Here is a 22127-nt window from a genome sequence, read left to right as displayed (position 1 = left end):
ATTACATGAAAATATCACCTATTTATACAATTCATCAACCTTGACAACAAGATTGGCTAAACCCTCAAGTCACAATTACAAAACTACATCACATGATACAAAGAAGGATCACTAGACCAATATAATGATTTACATGGCATAACATGGACCTAATATAAGTTTCCAAACACACAACACCACCTGAAATCACCCCAAGATCAACCGCAACATGCTACACCACCAAGAAAACCACATAACACGAAGAGCATCATCAGTTCAACAAAATCACCAAAAAATCGCACAACGATCAAAGCGGGTTGCCAAAAAAAATAGGACACAATTAAGAAACACCAGCAAGCACGTTAGAATCATCAGTAACAGATGCACCAACACCACTTATCAAATCTTCATCTATCAATGTCTGAAACTCAAGAACAATTAAACAACAACAACTATCACAAAGAAAGATAACTTGTGGATCACCAAATCATGAACCATCTAATATGAAAATACACAAGACTATCCCAAACAATATCCCAAAATATGAGATAAAGATATTATCACAATGGAATATACTAGAGGAAATACTGAACTCTATAAAGCAACAACACAACAAACCAAAACTACAAACGGGATCATAAGATCTAATCAATTAAACTTCCTAGATCACCAACACCAGTACAGAAGAATATGATGATACTAAAGATACTCCATACACCAAACCATAATCACAGTGAACCAATCTGCAATCATCAGAGTAGGAATATGTTGACATCAATGATAAAACCATATCCTAGCAGCAGCAATGTCCAACAATCTCCCCAATGTCCAACAATTTCCCCCTTTGGCATTGATGGCAACATATGAATATGAAAAATAATCAATTCAAAGAAAGAAACAACTCCAGCAAACTCCCCGTAAAATCAAGCAGATAAAATAGTTTTACACATGCATATATCCCCCTTTGACAACAATGCCAAAGATCTTAAAACATAAAACAAATCATGAATTTCTCCCCCATAAACACATAACCAAACTACTCCACCAGAGAATCAGCACCAATTCATCAATCTAGATAAAGAGATAAGACTCTAAATTCCACTAGATTGATGCAACTCAATGCATCTAGTTCTCATCAGGAGGGGTGGATACCCCTAGCTTGTCTCTCAAATATACAAATCTATCTGTAGGCAAAGTCTTAGTGAAGATATCAACAATATGTTCCTTTGTAGACACATACTCCAACTTCACTTCCTCTTCACTGACTTTCTCTCTCAACTAATTATATTTGGTTGACACGTGTTTAGGCTTTGAATGTTGCACCAAATTCTTTGACATGTTAATAGCACTAGAATTATCACAGTAGATGATAATAGGCTCATCATAGATAACTCTGATATCCTTCAACATTTGCTTCATCCAAACCACCTGAGTGCAGCTACTAGTAGTAGCAATGTACTCAACTTCAACCGTAGATAAAGATATTGAATCTTGTTTCTTACTAGCCCATGAAACCAATTTCTTACCCAAAAAGAACGCACCACCCGATGTACTCTTCCAGATATCAACATCACCAACCCAACTAGCATTAGTATAAGTACATAACATGAAATCATCATTCCTCGGATACCACAAACCATAATCCATGGTTCTCTTCAAGTATCTGAATATTCTCTTAACAACAGTAAAATGACTCTCTTTCGGATCAGCTTGATATCTAGCATCTATGCACACAACATGTATAATATCCAACCTAGTCTGAGTAAGATATAGAAGTCCACCAACCATTGACCTCTACAAACTCTAATTAACTTCTAGAGATTCATCATTCTTAGATAATTTGTAGCTAGACACCATAGTAGTTCCAATCGGTTTGGAGTCATCTAACCGAAGCTTCTTCAACAATTCCTTTGCATATTTAGTTTGAGATATAAAAGATAACTTTTCTAGTCTGTGAAATCTACAATCCTATGAAAAATTTCATCTCGCCTATCATAGATAGCTCAAATTCCTTCTACATATCACCAACAAACTTCATGTTGAAGTCTTCATTGTTGGCCATTTGGTGGAATTGATTATGTGTTGTACTAATGTCACCACTAGTTGTTTGGATGCTTTACCGACACCCTTTTGATCCTCGTAAGATGAGTGGTTTCTAGTTAACTTGGATCCGACATGATCTAGTAGACTCTGATATAATCAGGTGATGGAATTGGCTTGTTCATGATACTTATACTCTTATTTGATTAGTTGGTTTTGGTTTGGTGACTTGATGCTATCCTACTTGCTTAGAATATTGGTTTCTGGTTCCGGCGAGGGTTTCATCGGTAGAGCTTTTGGTGGAGATCTTTGATGAATTGCATAAGTGGTGTTGGTGCAGTTTTTGATGGAGTTTCAGGATGTTGGTGGTGATCATGTTTGAGACTTGGCATTTGGAGATCATTGCTGAAGCGTGTGGACCTATACTTGGTCCCGGTTAATTTAGGTTATGGACCGACATTAATATAAGGTGTGGATAGGACCTATTGATGTGTTTTCAGGATGTCTTATGTGTTGATATTACTTTTTTGGTCTAAGGCCAACATAGTTTATAATTATGTAATTAGTTTATTGTCTGGTGGCTGGCCTGACTATTTATGGTCGAGGGTTTGTATTAATAGATGTAAGATCTCATTGTAGATCATCATGGTTAATGTAAGAGGGCATGGTCAAGGAATGTAATGTGTGAATAATGTAATATCATTCAAGTGAAGGAGTTGGTCAATCATAGGAGATCGAACTAGGTTTATGTAAGAGGATTTAGTCCTTCAGTATTGAGCTTAACTGGAAATGTACTCAGGCATAGGAGATGCTATCTTTTGCTGTTCAACACTTCTCCGGATTGTAGTCTAGATTTCTATATAGTCAGTGAGGTTCCTTTTGTGATGAGCAGTGTGCTCTAGGTTATTGACCTTCCTACAAGTGCAAGCCCCTTCATTGTAATTCACATACTTACTACAAAAATATTATCTAACTGTGGGTAGGCTTCCCACCATGGTTTTTCCCTTTACCCGTTTTTCCACATACAAATCTTGGTGTCATGTGGATGGTATTTATTATATGATTATTATTTATGCTTAATTGATTTATCTTTTATTCCAGTATAATGTTTTGGGTACCCATATTAAAGTTTAAATTGCTAATGCTTGCAGTAATTTGTGACAACTAATTCACCCCCTCCCCCTCTTAGTTGTCTTCTGGTTATCTGAACTATCTAACAATTGGTATCAGAGCTTTGGTCCTCTCTATATTAATATTAACCACTTGAGGAAGATCCTATGATGACTAACAATTCAAGTTCATCTAGTTCTTCTGGAGATATCTTTCGAAGGGATATACTGAGGCTTGAAGAAACAAACTGTACAATATGAAAGATTTGGATGGAGACTCATCTGAGATGTCTTGGAAATGATATTTGGGAGATCACACAGAATGGTGTTACACCCTATAATCTGGGATCTGACAATCCTCCTCCAGCAAACCTGGACAAGGATCTTGAGAATGATTATAGAGAAAGAGAAGCCCTCTTGTGTGCACTTTCTGATCAGCAAATAATGGGATTAACAGACAAATCATCTGGAAAGGCTATATGGGATAAATTGTAGACTCTTAATGAAGGTGACCCTATAGTGAAGATTGCTAAACTTGATGGTTACTGGGTGAGATATGAAAACTTGAAGATGGAAGAAGATGAAAGGATTACTGCATTCATGGAAAGGATAAATGATATTGTTATAGGAATTCAATTTTGTTGCAGAACTCTGAGCGAAGATGAAATTGTTTCTAAAGTCCTGAGAGCCCTACCACCGGCTTACAAAATGAAGCCTACTAATATGAATGAGTTGAGAAAAATGGCTAATACATCTATCAACATAGATACTTTGGTTGGGAAAATATCTTCTTTTGAGCTTGAGGAATTTGGACCTTCTGGAGCTGTGAAGACTGAACTTTCTTTTCATGCATCTGCATCTACAACTGGTAAGCAAGACTGGAAAGTTTTATATGCAAAAGAATTAGAAGATCTGAAGAGAGAAGATGATGAGTTTGAGAAACATAAAGCACTATTTGCTAGAAGAGTACTGAAAGGACTTGTACGACGTAAGTATGAAGGAAAAACACCTTTTAAATGTTTTGCATGCAATAAGATTGGTGATTTTGCATCTAGATGTCCTGAAAGAAATTCAAGATTTGAAGAAAGAGTTAAAAGGTCATTTAAGCCTAACCCTAGATATCATAATAAGTATAGATTTAAGAAAAATAGAGACAAATAATGCTACATAGCGGATGAGGAAGGCATTACCGATTTAGATTATGAGCTAACAGAAGACTCTGCTAGTGGATCCGCCAATGGGAAGGAATGGGTATTCTTGGCCATCAAGGAAGATGATCTAGCACTAGAAGAAAATGTACCTAAGGATAAAGGCACTTGCTGCTAAAATTGAGGACAAGGATGAATGGGTAATTGGTAGTGGTTGTTCACATCATATGACTGGAGATAAAGGGAAGTTTTTGTCTTTGCAATAATTTGATGGTGGACTAGTTAGATTTGGAGATGAAAAGGCATGTATGATGAAAGGAAAAGGAAATATATCATTGGAAGGTAAGAAAAATACTGACAATGTTTATTATGTTGAAGGTTTGAAGCATAACCTTTTGAGTGTAGGACAATTGGTAGATAAGGGATTTCAATTACAGTTCAAGGATGGAAAATGCAAAATCATTAACAGATTTGGCTTGGAGATTGCAACCGGTACACAAAAAAAAGGTAACATATTTCATTTGAACTCCGGTGAGAAGACATGTTTGATTACACAGATTGATGAGATTTGGCTATGGCATAAAAGGCTATGTCATGTGAATTTTGATTGCATTGTGAAGATTAGTTCAACTAAGGTTGTTAGAGATATACCTAAGATTATGAAGCCCTATAATCCGGTATGTAAAGAATGTCAAATGGGTAAACAAGTCAGAACCTCTTTTAGGAGTATACAAGATAAATAAAATGATGTTCTTGATCTTATTCATATTGATTTGTGTGGCCCTGCTAGAGTTAATAGTTTTCATGGTGAGATATTTCATGCTAATCATTGATGATTATTCTAGAATGATGTGGGTTACTTTTTGAGAGAAAAATATGAAACATTTGAAAAGTTTAAAATCTTTAAGGTTAACATGGAAACTGAGACAGGATTGAGGATAAAATGTTTGAGATCTGATCATGGTGGAGAATTCACATCTGGTGAGTTTAATAACTTTTGTAACAAGCATGGTATAAGAAGACAATTTTTTGCTCCCCGTACACCTCAACAAAATGAAGTTTTGGAAAGGAAAAATAGAACTATCTTGGATGCTTCTAGAACAATGATGATTGGAGCTAATCTACCTCATATCTACTGGAGAGAAGAAGTGAGTACAAGGTTTATACATTCAACAGAGTACATATCAAAGGAGAAAATGGTAAAACACCTTGTGAATTATGGTTTGGCAATACACCTACAGCTAAGTATTTCAGATTTTTTGGTAGTAAATGTTATATCAGGAGAGATGATACTATTGGGAAATTTGATCCTAGATGTGATGAAGGCATATTTTTTGGTTATTCTAATGAAAGCAAAGCATATAGATGTTATAACAAGAGATTCAAGAGAATTGTGGAGATTACTAATGTCAAAGTAGATGAGCTGAACAGAAGTCAAATCAGAGTTTATGAGAAGTAACTGGTAGTGGAAATGATTATATCTAAACCAGTAGCACCTTTACCGGAACAAAGAGTTCAACTAGTTACTCTAGCAATATCAGAGAATTCTACAATAACTGAAGAATGGAGAAGAGGAACAGAGATTCAGAAGACTCCTAGGTATGTGAGACTGGATCATTCTGAAGATCAAATCATTGGGGATAAGAGAAATGGAGTGATGACAAGAAGAAGACTGGAAACTAATGAGGTATGTTTAATTTCAAAAGTTGAACCAGTATCAGTAATTGAGGCATGTAAAGATGAATTTTGGTTAAAATCTATGGAAGAATAATTAGATCAGATTGAGAAAAAGAACACATGGACTTTGGTTCCCCGGCCTAAAAATAACAATGTTATTGGAACTAAATGGGTTTTTAAGAATAAATTAAATGAGGGTGATCAAGTTATAAGGAATAAGGCTAGATTGGTTTGTAAAGGATATTCTTAGAAGGAAGGAATTGATTATGGAGATACTTTTGCACTGGTAGCTAGGATTGAAGCTGCAAGACTATTTTTTGCCTATGCTGCTTACAAAAACAACAAGGTTCATTAGATGGATGTTAAATGTGAATTCTTGAATGGGGATCTTGATGAGGAAGTTTATATTGAGAAACCTGATGGTTTTTCACTATTAGATGATGCTAATATGGTTTGCAGGTTAAGGAAAGCTTTATATGGATTGAAACAAGCACCTAGAGCTTGGTATGCAAGGTTGGATAAATATCTTTTGAAGCTTGGTTTTACTAAGGGCAGTGCTAACAGTAATTTATATTATAAAATCATTGATGATGATATACTGATTGTTGAAGTATTTGTTGATGACATTATTCATATAATTTTCTAAGAATATGGAGAAAGAATTTGAGATGTCTATGATTGGTGAGATGAAATTTTTCTTAGGTTTGGAGATTACTCAGACTAACAAAGGTATTTTTATCTGTCAAACTAAATATGCTAAGAAATTGTTGAAGAAATTTGGTATGGGAGATTCTAAACTGGTAAGTACACCTATGGTTTCAAGTGAGAAGTTGACAAGAAAATATGTTTCTACATCGGTAAATCCTACAAGATACAAATCCATGATTGGAGGTCTACTTTATTTGATTCATATTAGTGTCTGACATTATGAATGTTGTTTGTATTGTTTCAAGATTTTAGAGTGATCCTAGAGAAAATCATGAGATGGCAGTGAAAAGGATTTTTAGATACTTGCAAGGTACATCAAAATGTGGCTTATGGTATCCTAAGGATGATAAATTTACTTTATGTGCATATACAGATGTCGATTGGGCTGGAGATGTTGATGACCAGAAAAGTAGTTTCGGTGGATCTTTCTTCCTTTGAAAGAAGTTGGTTTCATGGATCAGTCAGAAATAGTCATGTACTTCTTTATCTACTATTGAAGTTGAGTATGTTGTTGTTGCTACTAACTGTACACAAGTTTTATGGGCGAAGCAAATGTTGAAGGATATAAAGGTGGATTGTGATGCACCGGTAGTTATTCATTGTGATAACTTTGCTGCTATTGATATATCAAAGAATCTACTATTTCATTCTAAGACAAAGCACATATCTATCAAGTATAACTTTTTGAAGAAGAAGGTGGAAGAAAATGAAGTTAGACCGGTTTATGTGAACACTAAAGAACATATTGCAGATATTTTCACTAAACCTTTATCCAAGGAATCATTTGAGTACCTGAGAGACAGATTAGGGGTTTTTGCCCCTCCCGTAGAGACTTGATTGATGCGGTTTGGCATCATTCTAGCATGTATTATCAGAGATACTATTCATTATGGCACTGGTGTGGGATAGTACTGCTTGGGGGGAGTAGTCATATTTGAGACTCAAGGCTTATGTTTTTGCTTTGATATTTATGTCAGATTTATGGCATTGATGTCAAGAGAGATAATCATGTGAAAACATAAATATAAAAGGGGGAGAAATATTATTCAAAGGGGGGGAGATATTGATATTCAAAGCTATATGCAGGAGATTGTTGGTTGTCTTCCATAGGGGGAGACTTGTTTGGCATTTCTTGGAACTTAGATGTTTTTCACATCTAGTGTTTCCATCAATGCCAAAGGGGGAGATTGTTGGCCATTTGGTGGAATTGATTATGTGTTGCATTGATGTTTTGTCATTGATGTCAACACTAGCTATTTGGATGCTTTACCGACACCCTTGCGGTCCCAGTAGGATGAGTGGTTTCTGGTTAACTTGGATCCGACATGATCCGGTAGACTCTGGTATAATCTAGTGATGGGATTGGCTTGTTTATGATACTTATACTCTTATTTGATCAGTTGGTTTTGGTTTGGTGATTGGATGCTATCCTGCTTTCTTAGAAGATTGGTTTCTGGTTCCAGCAAGGGTTTGAGCGACACATCTTTTGGTGGAGATCTTTGATGAATTGCATAAGTGGTGTTGGTGCAACTTTTGATGGAGTTTCAAGATGTTGTTGGTGATCATGTTTGAGACATGGCATTTGAAGATCATTGCTAAAGCGTGTGGACCTATACTTGGTCCCGGTTGATCTAGGTTATGGACTGACATTAATGTAATGTGTGGATATGACCTATTGATGTATTTTTAGGATGTCTTATTTGTTGATATAACTTCTTTGGTCTAAGGCTGATATGGTTTGTAATTATGTAATTAGTTTATTGTCTTGTGGTTGACCTGACTGTTTATAGTTGAGGGTTTGTATAAATAGATGTAAGATCTCATTGTAGATCATCATGGTTAATGTAAGAGGATTTAGTCCTCTGGTATTGAGCTTAACCAGAACTGTACTCAGGCATAGGAGATGCTATCTTTTGCAACTCAAAACTTCTCTGGATTGTTGTCTGGATTTCTATGTAGTCAGTGAGGCTCCTTTTGTGATAAGCATTGTGCTCTAGGTTGTTGGCCTTCCTTCAAGTGCAGGCCCCTTCATTATAATTCACATACTTACTGTAGAAGTATTATTTGAGTATGGGTAGGCTTCCCACCATGGTTTTTCCCTTTACCGGTTTTCCTACGTACAAATCTTGGTGTCATGTGGATGGTATTTATTCTATGATTATTGTTTATGCTTAATTGATTTATCTAATATTCCGGTATTAAAGTCTAAATAGTTAATGCTTCCGGTAATCTGTGACAACTGATTCACCCCCTTCTCAGTTGTCTTCCAGTTATTTGAACTGTCTAGCATTCATCACCTCCAAAGATAATATCATCAACAAAGACTTCAATGATTAAGATGTTATCATTTTCAATCTTAAAGTACAGATTACTATTAGCAGTCCCTTTATTAAAACCCAATTTCAATAAGTACTTATCCAATCTAGCATATCAGGCTCTAGAGGCTTGTTTTAATCCATAAAAGGCTTTCTTCAGTTTACATACCATGCCTCCATCATGTGATAATGAAAATATTTATAGGCCGCATATGCAAGAACAATCTAACAGCTTCACGTTTGGCCACCAGAGCAAAAGTCTCCTCATAATCAATTCCTTCTTTTTGTGAATATCCTTTGCATACAGTCTTGCTTTATTTCTAACAAATTCACCAGCTTCATTCAATTTATTCTTGAATACCCATTTACTACCAAATACATTCTTACCTTTAGGTCTAGGCACAAGCTCCCATATGTTATGAATCTTCTCAATTTGATCTAATTCTTCTGCCATAGCTCTCATCCAATTTTCATCTTTGCGAGCTTCAGCAAAATCTTTAGGTTCAACTTTAGAAATCAAGCATACCTCTTCAGCATCTAACATTCTTCTAGTCATCACACCTTATTTGTATCTCCAATAATCTGATTTTATGAATGATTTAGTCTTACATACCTTGGAGTCTTCTGATTGTTCTAATTTTAAGATTCCTACACCTCTCCACCAGTAGCAGCAACATCTGTATTAACAGTTTCTACTAAATCATTTTTCTTTGGTTCCTTAGTCTGAATAGGATTAAGAACAATATGTTGGCCATCATCATATTCACATGCTCTTATCTCTTTCCCAAGGTTCTCATCCACCTTTAGATTCGCACTTTCCACTATCTTTCTTAGTCTCTTATTGTATCACGGGTAGGCTTTTCTCATTGTTGAATATCCCAAGAAAATTCCTCCATCACTTCTTACATCAAATTTTCCTATGTTGGTATTCTTTGTAATCTTCAGTAATATTCTCTGAGACATCTCAAGTGCACTTCCATCTAGTTCTTCCATATAGCATAGTTACTACCATCAATTCTTAGACTCTCCCTCTTAAAGATAACACTGCCAGCCCCAGTTGTCATCCCGGATCTCCTCAAGTGGTTAAGCTTCTTCTAGATGATCTAACTCTGATACCAATTGTTAGCAACAACAATGGAGGAAAACTGAGAGGGGGGGGTGAATCAGTTTTCATCAGATCTACAAACTTAACCACAAAAATAAATCTAATAAATCACAACAATAACATAGATAAACAAATTAATAGCATAATACACAACACCAAGATTTTGACGTGGAAAACCCGATTAAGGGAAAAACCGCGGTGGCAACCCACCCACAATAAGATGATACTCTACATTAGTTTGTGAAAATATTACAATGGGGAATGTGCATGCATTCAGGCACACTACCTAGAGCTCACTGCTCAAAAGATGATGACCTAGATGGCTAAAACCCTCAGGGAAGTCTCATTGACTTACAACAAGATTTGGACTACAATCTGGAAGAAATGAACTGCAATAATAGCATCTCCAAATGCCTGATGACAGTTCCGGTTAAGCACAATTATCTTCTTTGGAACACCAATCTCTCCTCAATACACTACACCAAAAGATGAATACACAAATTACATGACAATATCACCGATTTATATAATTCATCAACCTTGACAACAAGGTCGGCTAAACCCTCAACTCATAATTACAAAATTACATCACACGATACAAAGAAGGGCTACCAGACCAATATAATGATTTACATGACATAACATGGACCTAATTCAAGTCTTCAAATATGCAAAACCACTGAAAATCACACCGAGATCAACTGCAACACACTACACCGCCAGGAAAACCACATAACACGAAGAACATCACCGATCCAGCAAAATCACCAAAAACTCAGACAACAATCAATGCGGATCACCAAAACAAATAAGAAACAATTAGGAAACACCAACAAGCATGTTAGAATCATCAATAATAGTTGCACCAACACCACTTATCGAATCTTCATCTTTCAATGTCTAAAACTCAAGAACACTCAAACAACAACAACCGTCACGAAGAAAGATAACTTGCCAAGAACCAAATCATGAACCATCTGAAATGAAGATAAACAAGACTATCCCAAACAATAACCCAAAATCTCAGATCAAGATCTTATCACACTAAAATATACCAGAGGAAATATTTAACTCTCTAAAGCACCAACACAACAAATCAAAATTGCAAACCAAATCATAGGATCTGATCACACCGAAATATACCAAAAGAAATATTGAACTCTCCAAAGCACCAACACAGCAAATCAAAACTGTATACCAGATCATAAGATCTGATCAATTAAGTTGTTGGAAATTTACACTCAATTGGTTGGTTTCACTATGTTTTCATTGATGGCAACACAGTATTGTGTTCCAGCTTCATGTTTTGGTTCTATGGTGTACCAAAGGTACTTCACAAATACTACACTGGCACTAACACCAGCACCAGTAGGACAAAAGGATTTCTTTGTTTACCGGCAATGCAGGCCGACGTGGTTTAGTAAAGGTTATTGGTATTGGAGATTGACATATCTTAGATCCGACATCGATAATTAATTTTAATGTTTATACATTTATGTTATCTAGCTGACATGTAAATTAATATTGTATATATATTTGTAAGTCAACATAAGGCATGTAAACTTCTATAGGGTATATAGGATAGTTTGATAGATCATTTTTATAGATATAAAAAAGATATGGATCATGATGTGAATGTAATATGATGTGAAATATATCAGAGAGATCATGTATGTGAGGAAATTTATGTAAGGGTTATTCTGGTAAAGGGTTTAGGGTTTCATACTGGAACTGTATTCTGGCATAGAAGATTCTATCTTAACAATTCACACTTCTCCAGATTCTAGTCTGTAATTTTTATGTAGTCAGTGAGGCTCCTTTTGTGATTGAGAAGTATGCTCTAGGCTGTAAGCCTTCCTGCAAGTGCAGGCCCCTCATATTTTGTAATATCTCTTCATATGGCCAGTCGATTGATATTGTGGGTCACAAATCCCACTGTAGTTTTTCCTCTTTGAGGTTTTCCACATATAAATATGTGTGTTATGGTTCTCATTTATGTGATTGACTTATTAGTTCCTTTACTTCTTTCAATTCTATATATACCAGTATACCAATTGGTGTATGCATTTTTTAATAAGGCTAAAAATTATTATTCCAGTATAACATTGATTCACCCCCCCTTCTCAGTATTATTGGTTTCCAATAGTTTGTATCAGAGCCTTGTACCTCGGAGGAAGTTTAACAGTTTGAGGAAGATCCCAAAACCGGAATCCATGGATATGGCTCTGGAGAAACAACTTGAGATGGTACTTGAAGATTATGATGTTGAAATATTGAAGAACTTAAAGCTACAAGATGAATTGAATTCTGCTAAGGAATTCATTCTTGTCCTACAAGAGAGGCTCTAATCTATTCAAGCTATGAGGAAGGAACTTTTGCAAAGTCTGGATCATGAAGAGACAGATGCACTTAAGGAACGATGTCAGAAATTGAGTCAGGAGAACATGGTTATGAAGAATGAAATGCAAGTTATAAATATGAGGATGTTTAAGGAGATTGAGGATAGAAAGAAGAAGGAAGAAAATCTTGATGTATCCCTGAAGAATAAATTAAAAGAATGTCGTAAGTTGGTTCATGAAAATGATATGTTGAGATCTGATTTGGCACAATCCCAGAGTAATGAACAAGAGCTTGAGAGACAAATGATAATTCTGAGAGAAGATTTAACTACTGCAAGTGAGTACAAATAAAAATTCAAGATTAGCTAAGCACAACTTGATGATTTATTGAAGAGACAAAGGTAGATTGGAGATTCCAGTAGACTTGTATTTGAGCAAGGACAAAGTTCTGGTACTGCTGATGAAGATCAAAACCATAAGGCACCAGTAAGGCAATTTAATGCTTATAAATTCAATGGTAGATATTTTGTTTCTAATATATTTGGTCACATGGATAGGCAATGTGGAAACAAAGCAAATCAAAACCCTGATTTTGCTCTTGGTAAATGTTCTAAATGCGATAAGTTTGGTCAAAAAATAGAAGATTGCAGAATGAATGTCAAATGCTATGCATTTGGAAAATTTGGACATATGGCTAATCAGTGCAGGTCAAGCAATTTCATCAGTTTTAGCAAAGCAATTCAAAGGAACAATGTTACATGTTATGCATGTAATGAGGTTGGACATATCGCTAAGTTCTATAGAAGCAGAAATCCACCGGTTGGTAATGGAGAATCAAATGAGAAAGGGAAAGAGAAGGTTAGTGAAATCTGGCAAGACCATACTCAAAGATGGGTTAGAAAGATTGAAGAACAATAATCATATGGGAATGTCCTAGTTACTTATCCAAAAGAAGAGGTTTCTACTGCACCGACATGGAGCTCATCCGGTAACTGAGGCAGATCCCTTAGGGGTAGGAAAAACTCATGAAGATGTTGCATATGCCCCGGAAAGAGGTTCTGGAAGATGTTCTAGATATTGGAGAAGATTATCTGGCATGGATATGTTCTGAGTGAGATTCAGTATCTTTCACTGGCAGTCATTTATGTCAATGGAGGATTAGGGTTTTTCTTGGAGGATAAAAAGGTCAAATACACTTCATTGTTAATCACCTTGCATTTAGAGTGATTCAGAGCGACTAAGTGTGATCAAGGAAATACAGAGCAATCAGATTTCTTCTTGAGCGATTTCACTAGCGCTTGGAAGAATTTGTTGGCGGTTTTCACCGAGAGTGATCAAAAGGTATTTATCTTTAAATATGAAAGCGGGATCATCATCTATTCTTGTTTTTGTTGCAAACCCGACTGTGGTAGAGTTCAAGGACCACCCCAGGCCAATTTTCAAGTGGTATCCACATGTGGCTACCCTGGAAGATTCAGTTGGAGCATTTTCTTGCGCTCCAGAGGGAGTTTTCTATGTAGAGGATGTTAGGACATATATTCACTATCACATCGAGGACTTGGGAACTTAAAAAATTAAGGGCATGTATGTGAGTGAGCTGATGGGAGAATCTAGAAAGATCAAATTGACATTCAAGGATATTGAAGACCTAGGGTTTACTAACATTCTCGATATTCTATAATTTGAGGATGACATAATCAGATATGTTATGAGCAGGGTACATTGGGAATTTATATGGTTGAATAGACCTTACAAAATCACTAAGGAAGCCATTTGGGCAATCATTGATTTGCCATCGGTTGGGAAACATCCAGACAAGAATGTCTCAAATGATTTCGTGAGAAAGATTGCTGGTGTGACATCTAACAAAAGATCCATGAAAGTGAGCAATATCACCGACACAGACATCAAATTTGGTAGCATGATCATCGGGTATAAGGTAACTCACTCAGACCGACTGAATTTTGTTTCCAGTTCATGTATTTTGGCTGCATACAAAATGATGAGAGAGAATGTAAAATTATATCTATGTGGTTGGAGGCTAGATGAGTTGTTAATAAACTTAGGGAAGATTAAGGGAGAAAAGAAAGGTACATTCCACTATGGTAACTTGTTAGTTTGCCTGATGTTATATTTCATGAATGATACACCCAGTTTTGGTAAAAGGCAATGGGCTTTTGACATCCCAGTAGGAAGACAATTGAAAAAGTCAATTTCTGCTTTAGGAAGTCAAAGAGATGATAAGGTATGGGGTTATTTCAAAGCATTCCAAAAAACTATGAGGTCTAGGGTAAGGGTACCTGAGCATATTATAGAAAAATATTCAACAGACATATGCTTCATGGTAAAGAAGAATGAGACACTCATGGAAGCAGTTAAGCCCCAAAATATTTGGATTGAAGAAATGAGCTATGAAGTGGATGCACAAATTCTTGATGCCTATGAAAAAATGTTGATCGATGCACCAATAGATGAGACAGAGAAACCCTGTGGTACTACATAGTAGAAAACTCAAGAGGTTGAAATAGAGTTCAACCAAAAGAAAAGAGAGAAGTGGGAAGGGAAAGTAAGCAAATTTGTGGAGAAGGTCTCAAAGGACATCAAAGCACTAATTGATGTTATCTCGGAGAAAGGCAGGAAGAGGAAGGATCTTGAAGTTCATATTGAGCCTCTTGCTGCAAAATCAGAATCTGAGGATGACACGTTGTTGGCATTTAAGAGGTTTGCTAGGAAGAAACCATAGGAAACAAAGGCAAAAGCTAAGAAGAAATCATCTAGGAAGGTTACAATCAAAATATCGGCACAAAAGAAAGCACCAAAAGCAACACCTTCAACTGCATCTAGTACTGTAAAGAGGAAGAACAAGGATGACACTGATTCTGGTAAGGTTCCACCTAAAACTTGTGCAGAATTAGTAGATGAAATCACTAAAGATGGCATGTTAAAGAATGTTCAATTTTACTATGATCACTTAGAGGAGGATGAACAAAGAGATGTAGAGGAGGCAATCTTATTATACTTGGATATTTATAAGAAAGCCTTAATAGAAATAGAAAATTAAATACCTATTGAATTGTATAATGTGTTAGATGCTAGAAGACTGTCAGCTATGCAACGAGATAAACATATTAAAATTTAAGAGCTATTATCTATCTATGTTACTATTGCTCCTGATGAAATGGAAAAGATAATTGAGGTCGTAGACAAAAAAATTTTCAATAGCAAACATAGGATAACTAGTCTGATGCTAGGAAGAGTAAATGAAATAATAAAGGAAACTCAAAATGCATGGGTTAAATTTCTTGAAGAAAAAAGGGGATTCTTTACTTTACCAGAAACCAAGACAGACACTATAGATACCCCGGTTGAAGGAAAAGGAAAGGGGATTATGGGTACTTCACCCTCAATTTTGAAAAATATTAAGATAGTGGAAATTGAGCCCCCGGTAAATACAGATGTACAGACAAATATTGAAATACCAGTTAATACAAAGAGTGAACAAGCTAATATTGTACAGGTTGAGGTTATAGTTCCTACAGAGGAACTGACAATTACACAGACTGCACCAAGTGGTGAAGCCACCATTGGAAGTGAGGAGGTTATAAAAGATAAATCTTCAGAGGAGAAGGCAGGGGAATGCGACAAGGAACCGGTTGTTGGACCATCATTGTCATCAATTGACACCTCCCAGGTAGAAAATAAAAACATCAAAGAGATGAGTCCTACTGAACTGATGATGATGGCAGCACAAAAACTAATGAAGGAGGGATCCACATATAAAGGGATTATAGATCAATCAATCATTTTTTTACACAGACTAGTCTCAGAGTGTAAGATTGAAAATGTAGTGAGCCCATCTAGAAAGTTTAATATAATAACTAAGTATATTTCAAAGGATTTTTAATCCTTACAACAAATCCCAAACCAGCAAGCACTAGAAAGGTTGACTCAAGCTAAGAGAGTTGCATTTGATCAGGTAATTGAATCAGAGAAGAAAATTTTTTATGAGAAGTTGATACTAATAGAAAATTCCTTGAAGCAATTTACAAATATATAACATTGTAACACTCAAATACTTACAACTAATGTGGATAAAAAGATAAAATAAATTCAGGAGAAATTTGCAAGTATAGCTAATTCTTTTGATAGACTGATTTCATTGACTACATCAATTGATGGTCAAATTTTGATTTTGGAGAACCAAATTTCTATTCATGAGAAGGAAAGAGACAAAATAATAAGAAGAGCCATAAGTCTGAGAGGCTTCGTGAGTACCTGATTGGATTCACTCAGTGTACATAAGAAAGAATGCATGGATATGGTGGTAAAGCCCACACTGGCAGAGCTAAATGAGAAAGTGTCTTTTGCACATTTATTGAGTGGACTTGTATCTATTTCCGACTTATTCAAAACCGGTTGGGATACTTATCTAGAGTTACTGGAGAAAGCTTATCCAGAAATTTTGAAATTTGTCAAGCTTTGGTAAGACATTTTGGGATATTCATTGTACAGTTCTTATTCTTTGACATTCCTTTTAGAATTTTTTATGGCATTGATGTCAAAGGCGGGGTAGTATAGATGTGAAAAAGAATAAAAGGAGCTATATACATTAGGGGGAGCTACATAATTATGGATTTTTGGAGATATGGAGTATTTTGCATATTCAGCTTAGGTGGAGAAGGGCAGGATGAAACCGACAAATAAAACCTTGACCATTTTTCACATGAGTGTTGCCATCAATGCCAAAGGGGGAGATTGTTGGAAATTGACACTAAATTGGTTGGTTTCACTATGTTGTCATTGATGGAAATATGGTATTGTGTTTTGGCTTCATGTTTTGGTTCTATGGTGTACCGGCAGGCACTTCATAGATACTACATCGACACCAGTACCAACAGAATAGAAGGATTTCTTTAGTTACTGGCAATGCAGGCCGACATGGTTTAGTAAAGGTTATCAGTATTGAAGGCCGATACATCTTAGGTTCGGCATTGAAAATTGACTTTAATGCTTATGCATTTATGTTAGCTAGCTGACATGTAAATTTATATTATATATATCTTTGTAATCTGACATAAGGCATGTAAATTTCTATAGGGTATATAGGACAGTTTGATAGATCATTTTAATAGATAGAAAAAATATATGGATCATGATTTGAATGTAATATGATGCAAAATATATCAAAGAGATCATGTATGTGAGGAAATTTATGTAAGGGTTATTCTAGTAAAGGGTTTAGGGTTTCAGACTGGAATAAACAGAGCTTAGACTGAAACTATATTCTGGCATAGAAGATGCTATCTTAATAGTTCACACTTCTCCAGATTGTAGTCTAGAATTTTTATATAGTCAGTGAGGCTTCTTTTGTGATTGAGCAGTGTGTTCTCATTTATGTGCTTGGCTTATTAGTTTCTTTACTTCTTTCAATTCTGTATGTACCAATATATCAGTTGGTGTTTGCATGTTTTATTAAGGCTAAAAAAATTTATTCCAGTATAACACTAATTCAGCCCCCCCCTCCTCTCAGTGTTATTGGTTTCCAACATAAGCTTCCTAGATCACCAACACCAGTACAAAAGAATATAATGATACTAAAGATACTTTATACACCAAACCATAATCACAGTGAACCAATCTACAATCACAGAGCAGGAATATGTTTACATTAATGACAACAACATATCCTAGCAGCAGAAAAATCCAACAATCTCCCCAATGTCCAACAAGGTTAGGGTTCCATATAGTCTAAACCTCATTCTAATGGATTTCAAGCTGGTTTACTATTGTATTTAGGGTTCAATTTGGTATATAGTTTTAAGGTTAGGATTAGTGTTATGGTTCACTTTTGTTTAGTGTTATGGATAAGGTTTAGTTTGGTTTAGTGCTATGGTTAAGATTATGATTAGGGTTAAATTTGATTTGAGTTTAATTTATGAAGATAGATCACAATGATAATAACTCTAAAAATTCATCAAAGATGAGAGTATATTTTGATAAGAAAAATATTGTAAACCTTGAAGTAGATAAGATTGATTTATTCTAATTAGGTTTAGTGATGGGTATAGGGTTTAATTTATAGGTTTAGGGTTACTATTCAAATTGAAATAGGGTTAAGATTCAAATTGGTTTTGTGTTAGTGTTTTGTTGGCAATTTTTTTGCCAACCTTAGCAGAGCTCGGATCTAGATTTTCAGCGTTATTGTACTTAGCACGGTTAACTGTTGTTTCATCATTTTTGCAGAATGTCATATAACACTAAGGTTATATGATGTGTTATTGACCCCGTCATGTTATTGACCATGGGGGGCATGGCGTGTTATTGAACGCTTTGGTGGTTTCATTCAGCTAGGGGTTGCTCCCTTATCTCGCAACACATTGGAAGTAGTCATGTGGTCATGTGGGATAAGACAAAACATGGAGAAAAGGGGATCTTCAATTACCCTGCATGCTTTCAAAGGCAATAATGACACCTCGTAGGATAAGATTTTGTGACGAGATGATGTGTTTTCTCTTATCCCACAGGATAAAATAGAGACAAAGATGGTCTCACAAGATAATAAAATAAAAAAGGCAAGGAATATTTTCTCTTATCCCACGGAATTAAAAAAATGCACCAAAGGTCGCATGGGATAAGCTCATCGGGGACAAAGTATAGGCTTTCCCCTTATCCCATGGAGTTAAAAAGGCAACAACGACGGCACACAGGGTAAGGAATTGTCCAAAGCACATAAGAAAACCTTATCCCGTGGAGTGGAATGAGGGCACAAATATTATCAGGGGATAAGGAAGATAAAGGTGGGTATGTGTTTTCCCTTATCCCTCAGGGTAGAAATCTCAACAAGAAGGTCACACAGGATAAGGAGTATAGAAGGAGATAAGCCAGAGGGCTTATCCCATGTAGTGACGACATTCAGACTGCGAGTATATCAAAGAGCAACAAGGGAAGCCTCATGGGATAAGATTTAAGTAAGAAGAGGGTCAGTCTCTCTTATCCTACGAGGTAAAACTAAGGAATAAGAGGTCATAGGATAAGAAGCAAGGGTAAATCAAAGAGACCCTTATCTCATGAAATAGAATAAAGAGAAGGAACACTTATCCTGTGAGGTAAGGTCGGATGAAGAAAGATGTCACAGAATAAGTAAGCAAAGAAAAAGCATGCATGGCTTGTCCCGCGAAGATACAAAGGTAACAATGGCATCCCGTGGGATAAGAGAAGTCAAAGGCGGGTGGTCTTTTCCCTTATCCCTCGGGATAAAACAGATGTAGCAAGGACTGCATAGGATAAGAAAACAAGTAAGGCGGGTGTTTTCCCTTATCCTGCAGAGTTAAAAGGGACACAATGTGATGTAGCAGAATAAGAAGCGATTGAAGTAAAAGGAAAAATTCTTATCCCGCGAGGATAATGGACAATGCAAGAGATGTCGCGGGATAAGAGAACAAAGAGTAAATGAAAGACTTTCTTATCCTGCATGTTCCCCCGAGATAAGAAAATAAAGGTAAAACAAAGAATGCTTATCCCATGAGGATAAAAGGGGATAAGAGGAAGCTCTCGGGATAAGAGATAGTGAAGGTTGAAAAAGGAAATTACAAAGACGCTTATCTCACGACGTAGAACAAAGAGTGAAAAAGGAGCGTAGGATAAGAATTAACAAAGACAACAAACTTACCATGTTATCATGTGTGGTATGCATGGTTGCTCAATGGTCGAACACAATAAGGAAAACATGGACCTGAGGTGCCACAACAACCAATTGCAGTTGTTAGATCTTCATAAAGGCTAGATCCAATGGTCATGTTTTAATCTTCTATTGGGCCTATTGGATGCTTATGTGCAAAGATCTTGCGTGTCCATCTTCGCATGAATCTCTTAGATCGATGGTGGACATTTTAATTTGTGGTGGCCGATGAGTTTTGAATTCTCTATGCAGGGTGGTTGTCGAACCGATGATCGAGGATATTTTTTGGACCCAGTCAACGCCCCATTTCAGACCTGATCTCATTCCAACCACTTGTTTTGCTCTCCTTTACTCCAAATTGGCCCCTTTAGGCCGATTTTAGATGCCACCCATGCCCTCTTACATGTAGTTCAGAGTCATTTTGGCTTTGCATGTTCCTCTAGATGCATTCAGATGTAGGGTTTTCCCTTATTTATGAGGTTTTCATTCTTCTAGAGATAGAGGATGCCCTAAGAGTCCAGATTCAGCATGCCATTAGATCATCCTTGATCTGATCTTCTTATCCCCTCTCATATTTTTGAAACCTAACCCGGGTGGGGTTAGGGTTTCCATCAATTGTTCAATTTTGAGTTATGCCTAAACTATAAAGGCAATTTTTTTATCTTCCTGATGCATCTTCTTGCTTTTCATTTTTAGTTGAATATATGTTTTCATGATTTGTAAAAGTTGCCTTTCCTTTACATTAATAGATTATGCTTTCTTTGCCTCCTTCAGTTCTTACAACTTGTGTAATATTTTACCTCTTTGTATGAATGCATTCTGCTTTATTTTTCTTAGTTGTAAGTATATGTGTTGATCCCTCTGTGGATGTTGACTGTGAACTGAACTCAATTCTTCTCTTCATTTTGTAAGATTCCAACCTTCGCTCACACATAGGTGGCTAAACTAGGATAGGAATTTGTGCATACTCAAAGCAATTCTATTGATGTTCTATGTAGATATAGGCAAGAAGATCAAACTTTGAATCTAGGTGCAAACCTTTTCCCTTTTCAAGCAATCCTTCTTCTCTTTTTCCCTTAGAAATCGGTAGTGTTAGATTATTGATGTTGGGTTGGTCCAACACCTGCATCAAATTGGAAAGGAATTCGGCCTTCTCCAAAGACTCAATCTTACTTTTGCAAGTCCCACACTTGAGAGGTTGTTTCTGTGTATCATAGGGTTGATGAGCTTAGGAGTTCATCAAGGATGCAAAATTTTGTGACAACAGTTTTTGGAACACTTGATGGAACCAATTTCAACATATTTGCTTAGGATTCAGTTCTTTTTCTGGGTAATTCAACCTTTGGAGGCAATCAATCAAGCACTTGGCGACTCTAAGGAACAAATTCAGACTTGGTGATACCAGTTACAACTTTATGCCAAGAAGACACACCAGATCATCATCTAGAGTTATTTTTCAATTCATTTAGCTCACTTATTCTAATTATAGGAGAAGGAGAGGTAGACATTATTTACCACCTACTAGGAGAACTCAAGCAAAAACATCCATACCCCTAGAGTCCCATTTTACCCCTCCTATTACAAGATTAGCATAGCCTAAAAGCCCTGCCATCCATATTAACAGACCCTTATTTGCAATGGTGGTCCCAAGAGCACATACCTTTGTCATCTTCAATGGTGGTAGTCCCTTAGTCCTAGCTCAAAAGAATGACATTCCAATAGCAGCCTTGAAGGCTATACCATTTTTTACTATAGAAATATCTACCTCCCCTAAAGAACATATCCAGGATGTGTCATTTATCTGCATAGCATTTGATGTCACTGAAGACAATGTAGTAGTAAGGCTTCTTGCTTTCTCATTCAAAGGAAGGCCCTTCAATGGTACAGAGGACTATCTCCTAACTCTGTTCACAATTGGAATGAGTTAGGGGAGAGGTGCAAACATTTTGAGGACAAAAGTGACCATCTATCACTTGTGGAGTAGCTAACTACAATCAAAAGAGCACCTCATGAGTTCATGGGTGATTTT

The sequence above is a fragment of the Cryptomeria japonica genome, chromosome 2 (assembly GCF_030272615.1).
Source record: "Cryptomeria japonica chromosome 2, Sugi_1.0, whole genome shotgun sequence".
Lineage (NCBI taxonomy): Eukaryota > Viridiplantae > Streptophyta > Pinopsida > Cupressales > Cupressaceae > Cryptomeria > Cryptomeria japonica.
The sequence above is the reverse complement of the archived record's forward strand: the minus strand, read 5'-3'. Positions refer to the sequence as shown.